Raw genomic sequence first — 6,747 nt, 5'->3', positions numbered from 1 at the left:
GTTTCTTGGCTTTCTTGTCTAGCTGCAATTGCAAAATGGACTTTCCATTAAAGTTTGATCATAATAATTCAGATGCTGCATCAGAGCCATTATAAATGGTGCTGAAAAATAGTAAAAACACTAGTTCACTCACTAATAAACCGATTATTAATAACCCTTACCCGTCAAATGAAATTGAATTCCCACATTCATCGGTCTTTGCAACGATTTCTCAGAAACAAGGAATTCAATGCATACATTTGCAGATTCACAACTTCACAGTAGCTTTCCTGTTGATATATCACCTGTTTCAATTTTTTTTTTTTTTTTCAATTGACCTAAGTCTCATCTACCGAATTAAAACATGGTGTGTATTTTTCTGTCCCCCTTCAGAAAGACAATTGAAGTAGGGTTTTAAAGGCCAATCTTTTAGCATGACTGTGTTCACTCCGGTGTTGAAAAACATTTTTCATAAAAGAGTAATTACGTCTCTTCCTATTGGAATTGTAGATGGTGACATGCAAACTGGGCCTCAATGGCGGTGCATAGATGCAGTTTTTTTTTTTTTAATAACAATAAATACAAGGTGCAGAGAGGTGAAATTTGCTGCACATATTGGTAATACTTTCAGAGTAAAACGAGTGTTCATTTACATCTGTCAGATGTCAAATAAATAAAGGCTTTTTAAGCACAGCCGGATGCTAGCCCGAGGCTTCAGACTTTGCAATGATCATGAGGCTGTACCGTCAAAATGAAATGTCCCAGAAGATAAAGAATAAAGACAACAGGGTCACATTTGTACATGGAGTGTTTTGAAATTACGCTTCTTGCTACAAAACATCATATCTTCCAGTCTCCTTGAATATTTTGAATAAAATAATTCCAACCTGTCATTTCTGATGGGTTTTTATTCCAGTTTTACCCATACATCACATGCAGGGCAAAGACATGAGCAGACATCACAGTACTTTTACACAAATCACAGGGACATTAGCAGACAATAGACAACACATACAACATAGATGGGATTTTAATCTGGGTTCCCGATTCCTAATCGCCACAAGATCAGATTTGAACACGAACAGGCCAACCCGGTGTTTTTTATCCAAAGTATAGGCTCATGGAACAGCAGGAATGTCATATGATGGAGCGGAGGAAGGTGGCGGAGGAAGGTGATGTAAAACAGTTGGAAAGCATGTGGATATAACATGCAAAGGAATGAAAAATGAAGAAAAATAGTCGAGAGGAGAGGGGAGGAACATGGCAACCTGCAAATGAAAGATCTCAGGTTGGGGAGGGTTAATGGAGTAAAAAAAAGTTCATGGGTAAAGTTGGGGGATGACATGAGATGGTGGTGCACCACCACTTTGACTTCTTGGAGGGAAGTGTGGGAATGCATCATCTCATGAATGTGGTTTCACAAGGAGTAGAAAAGAGGAACAAAGGAGTAGAGGTGTGGTTAGGTATTCTGGATTTTGGGAGTTGAACAAGAAAGGCGTTACTGGAGGAACATGCATGTATCCTTGAGAAAATGTGGAGGGTCTGGTGGTTGAAAGAGCAGATGGTGTTCAACCGGAATAGATTACATAGTTTAAAAGATTTCAATCAAGCACCACTCTCCTGAAGCAGTTTCTTCCACGAGATTTCAAGTCGTAAGACAACATGATGATAAAGTATTGTTGTAGTATTCGTGCCCGCCCGGCGTGCGAACGACCGCGTTTCACCAATAGCAGTCGGTTCGCCCACCGAACGGACAATCCAGTCGTGACTTTCTGCAATGGCGTCAGAACCAGTCACGGATGAGTTTTCAATCCCACCACAACCTTATCCGTACCCTACCCGCGCTACAGGGTCCGATCGCCAAATCTTCGATTTACCTAATTATTCGCGCAGGTAGGGTACGGACAAGGTTGTACCTCAACGGGACCGCTTGGAAACGAGCCGCTTAAGCAGCCAAATTCCTTTTGGGATAACCGAGCGGGGTAACATCGCGCAGTCCCGTTGGATCCGATCACTTTACCGGCTATTTAAAAACCAACTAATACTCTGCAATACAAGATGGCATTTCGATGGGGGCATGGACGCAACAAACAGGTTTACATTTAAATCAGCACATTTATTTACTCTACGTATGCAGGAACAATCATGCAGTCATTCAAAAACACCAACATGCACGTATACAGAACAAGCAATGAATGTGGCACGGCACGTGGGCAAGACAAAGCGCTACAACCGTCTATAAGTAATTATTAATGTACAGTCACTTACACAGTTTTACTTACGGGACTCGGCGCCACAACATTCATTCGAAAGAAAAGCAGGAAAAAGACCCCATCAAAGGCAATGGGGTGAGACTGGACCTCTTGGGTCTTTATGGTGTGGGACTTGGCAGACCGAACGAGTCCCACGAGACCGTTGCAGGTTGCCTGCACCCTCGTGGTGTCTGGCTTGGGCGACCCGCGACGTCCCATCCCCACAGCAGCTAGCGTAGCCGCGGTCGAGCTCAGGCCTTCCGTGTGGCAGGCGAGCTCACTCCGGCTCTCTCCACACGAACACGCTTGGGCAACCCGCGACGCTCCTTCCCCACGGCAGCTAGCGTAGCTGCGGTCGAGCTCGGGCCTTCTGTGTGGCAGGCGAGCCCTCTCTGGCTCTCTCCAGCTCTCTCCACACGAACGCGCTTGGGCGACCCGCGATGCTCCTTCCCCACGGCAGCTAGCGTAGCTGCGGTCGAGCTCGGGCCTTGCCAAGCGGCCGGGTAATTTGGTCTCAGTCGGCAACTCGTTTGAGAGGAACGAACGGGTCTTTGCTCTCTTAGAGTTGATGCTCTGTAAGAACCCGTCCGTCCCTCAGTGATGCTCGAACTGCGCCGAAACCCGATCACCTCGGACCGCTTGTCACTGACTCGCGAGCTCTCTTCGGCTCTCTCCACACGAACGCGCGGTTCCGCGCGACAAAGCAGGCAAGGCTGCGCCTCCAGCTCGCGTCTCTTCACGACGCCCGGACTCTCCACTGACTGCAAGCTCCAAGTTCCCGACTCTGCCATGAGCCCAGACTTCCACGCAGTTCCTTGGCTTCTGGCTTCCTCCCGACTCCCCGACCTCTCCAGACTGACTCAGGCCGACCGATCAACTTGACGCAACCCAACTCGAACGTGAGCTTGGCGCTCTGCTCGTCCTTTTATAGGGCTGGTGAGACGCGGTTTGGCCTCCGATCCTCGACCTTTGACCTCTGCGCGGAAAGCGGACATGCGCGAGATCACCAAGCCTCTCGATCCGATCGCCTCTGACCTCTGCGCGGAAAGCGGAGGTGCGCGAGATCACCAAGCTTGATCCGACGAGCAAACGTCCCGCGTCGGCCTGCAGCGACGCCGCTCGATGCGGACTCACCGCGGCTGGCGCAAAGATGGCGTCGTTTCGGAGATGAAGGTGAGGCAATGTTTGTGGTGTGGAGATGTTGATGGTTGCTTGCAAAGTGGTGAGGATGGCATGGTTTGCTGAGAGGCAGGTGTGGTTGTGGTGGTGGAAGGCGTTTGGTCTGAAGCAGTTGTTGAGAGCGATGTTGGTGGTGGTGGTGCTTGTTGTAAAGCGGTTGTTGAGAAAGATGTTGGTGGTCAATGTGGTTGGTCCAAAATAACGATAGTAAAGAATAACGGCCAACTCAAAGATCACAGCCTGGTTAACATGAATAGTTCCCTTTAAACAACGGTGGGGAAATCTATCTGCACACGGACTTATCGGCCTAACTGATCTAGGGACCTTTATGGTGTTCTGTCAATTTCCACAGCCGTAACAGTATTGAACAACATTTAATTTTTTTTTAAGATAATGATACTTGCACTACAACAAGGGTGTAGACTGTCGAGAAAGAATGATGTTATGAATATCTGTCTTTGGTCAGACACCTTGCTTTTTTGCCACTGCTGCTCTCCCAGAAAGGCTTACTCCTATCTTTAAAATCAATGCAAAGATTAAACAAAGGGAAACAAATCGATGTTTTCATTCCTCCACATTTCTCAGTTAGAACTCACTGCTGACAGGTCACCATTGTGACGCAGAACACAGGACATTTTTTTCATGACAAAGGATTACTTAATGCATCTTTCATTTTACAAATTGAATTTGTCCAAGATAATTCCAAGCAGCAGATCAAAGGTAACACAAAGTGCCCACAATTTTGCAGACACCTTCCCACTTGCCAGAGGTGTTTTCGGCAATGTTTTCCACAAAAAAAAAAACAACTAACGTTTTGTAATCAATGATGGACTAATGTGTACAGATTGAATCGAAAGCAAATGGATGTGTTGGAATGTATGGGCTGTCTTCGTCTAAGCCAAGAAGCTTCTACAGCCAATCGTTTATGGATCAGTGCCTCCAAAGTGCAAGGTGCCTCTGAGAATGCATATGATCGTTAAAAACGTGTTCACAGATAGCTATTCAGAAATTCAGGAATCGAGGTTACAAACTCAATTTGAGGAATCCTGGCAATTTGCCCAAGCTTTTAGTGCAGGAGGATAAGGAATTAGTGCGAAATTTCAAGTTGTACATGTTTTTTGTTCCAAACAGATGTTGAGGATTTTGGAACAGCTGAGTAGAGTAATGAAAGGTGAAAGGATTAAATACTGAAAATGGGGGTGACATAGGACAAGTACATGAGGAAGAAACATCCAAACATGGTGGATATCCAAAGGAAAGTGCAATTTAGATGGGAATAAAGTGTTACAATGGTGTGGAGGTGAGACCAACAAGGTAAGATGTTCCGTGAGCCACAGGTGAATCGACTAGTTTTCCAAACCCATCCCAGAACTGCACATGGGAATGCAAAGTCTGCAACCTGTGTCAACTACAAAGGATCTGTTTGGCATCAGGATGTCACAATCGCGGTTTCAAGGAGGTAAAACAATGTGGAAACAAGTAAAGGACACTTCCCTCAAAATATAACAAAAACTGAGTGACAATGATTAATCACCATGGTGTTTTGTTGTGCAGAACATATATGCTCGTAATTGTAAAGCAAAGCCAAGGCAGGAGCATAAAAAGAAACAAGTACAATTGGAAGAGTGGCCAATCAATAACAGATCAAATTCAAACCCCACAGCAATAACGACATGATTTTGACATTTTCACTGCAGCATCAGCAACAACAACAACAATAACAAATAGACCATACTCTATACAAAGCCTCGGTTCTGCCAAAGCAGTCTCTTGGCAAGACTTACAAACCTGGATGGAATCGCCACTCTGACGCATGATACTCGAGTGAGTGTACAGGAATTTGTAATTTGTTCAGAGTGCCGGTCATAACTCACCGACTCTTGACGGAAGACACAGTGAGGACTTCAACGTCCACTTACAAATGTTCGTGAACTGGACGCCCAGTTTTACTTTCCTTCCCATGGATGGAACACACAATGCTGCATCGCCCTGTATGCTCAATACCAGGATGGCAGTTTATAACTGGGTCGAGATTAAAACCCAGGCGAGACAGCTCAGAGGTGAGTGCATTGGCTATTGGTTCTGTTTGTTTCTGAGGAGGGGGAAGGGGAGATTAAACATCAGGGATGAGACAGGGCAGGGAGCCAGGGAGGAAGGGCTTTGTTGGGATCAAGGAACTGTTTTCTGTATGTTACAACCCTGAGATCTTTTATACCCTACTCCTTACTTCTAATGGTGAGTATTCCCATTTGGTGTTCGAATCTGGATATTTCACTTGTAATGATTGGGATCCCAACTTTAAGTGCTATTTTCTCTGTTGATTTATCCTATTGTTTCCTAATGTCATTGCATTCATATAAAAGTACACCGATGTCTCATAATATGTCTGTCCTTCTCATGGTACATATGTGAAACCGATTCCACGAGCCTCGTACATAATTAAATCTATGACATGTGCTGTAATAAAAACATGCAGGTATGAACTGTAACCTCACCTCAAATTCAAAATGATGAAAGTGTCATTGCTCGTGTTCAAACTAGTAACCACACACATGTTCAAGATCATTTGAATGTCACGTGATGAAGTTGAGTATATAAGTTTCCGGTCCTTGTTTGTCGTGTTTTCACTGTTTATTTTGTTGCCTCCATGTTTACTGTGTGGTCCTAGTTCGGTTTTGTTTCAAAACTTGTGCTGATTTGGTGTGTATTCATCAGTTTGTCATATCAGGTTTCCCTGAGGCCAACGCTTCTTCCCGTCTTCGTGCATGATAATGATTATTTGTATTTTATCCTCATTACCATCAGCTTTTATTTTCTCCACTTTTCCCTCCACCCTCCTTATATCCCTCCAAACTATATCCTCTGTTTCACGTCTTAAAAAATAAAAAAAAAACCTTTCCCCTCCTAACTTATACCCCACGTAACCATATGACTCCCTGTACCGACTCTTCTTACTGCATTTTCTGCCGATCTAACATCTTCCTTCTACTTTTTCCAACCCACATTAAAAAAACGAACCATCATGAATAATGATTTGGCGGAGATGAATCACCAAAGTAATGCAAAAACATAGTGCTAATTAGCTGAGGGCTAGTTGGGGGGAGGTGGGGGTGGTGGTAGTTTTATGATGACTCAATGCTGACTGTGGAAAAGTTGTCACACAGTCAAGCCATCATAGTCAGGATAGATATAAAGTTTGGACAAATTATTTCTGTCCACAAAGAATAGAGTTGGTTGACCTGATGAATGTGAGCTAAACTGTGTCCTCCACTTGGGATTTTAAACCAGCTGATACGGTATTGCTCTGCACACTGAGGAACCTTTCCTTTACCTATCC

At 44.6% G+C, this 6,747-nt stretch overlaps 1 protein-coding gene and 1 long non-coding RNA gene across 4 annotated transcripts in view; one reads left to right on the top strand and one right to left on the bottom strand.

Moving 5' to 3' along the window:
- The window catches only part of LOC147020122 (gamma-2-syntrophin-like), a 458,024-nt gene that overhangs the window by 293,863 nt on the left and 157,414 nt on the right, over positions 1-6,747 (bottom strand). The window lies entirely within an intron of this gene.
- The window catches only part of LOC147020123 (uncharacterized), a 29,527-nt gene continuing 27,943 nt past the window's right edge, over positions 5,164-6,747 (top strand). The window contains exon 1 of the long non-coding RNA XR_015061647.1: positions 5,164-5,470. This is a non-coding gene — a long non-coding RNA (uncharacterized LOC147020123). The remainder of the gene's footprint in view (positions 5,471-6,747) is intronic.

Source organism: Eptatretus burgeri, chromosome 9 (assembly GCF_056783735.1).
Source record: "Eptatretus burgeri isolate ZD-2024b chromosome 9, Ebu_testis_v1, whole genome shotgun sequence".
NCBI classification, from domain to species: Eukaryota; Metazoa; Chordata; class Myxini; order Myxiniformes; family Myxinidae; genus Eptatretus; species Eptatretus burgeri.
This window is presented reverse-complemented; position numbering and strand designations above follow the sequence as displayed.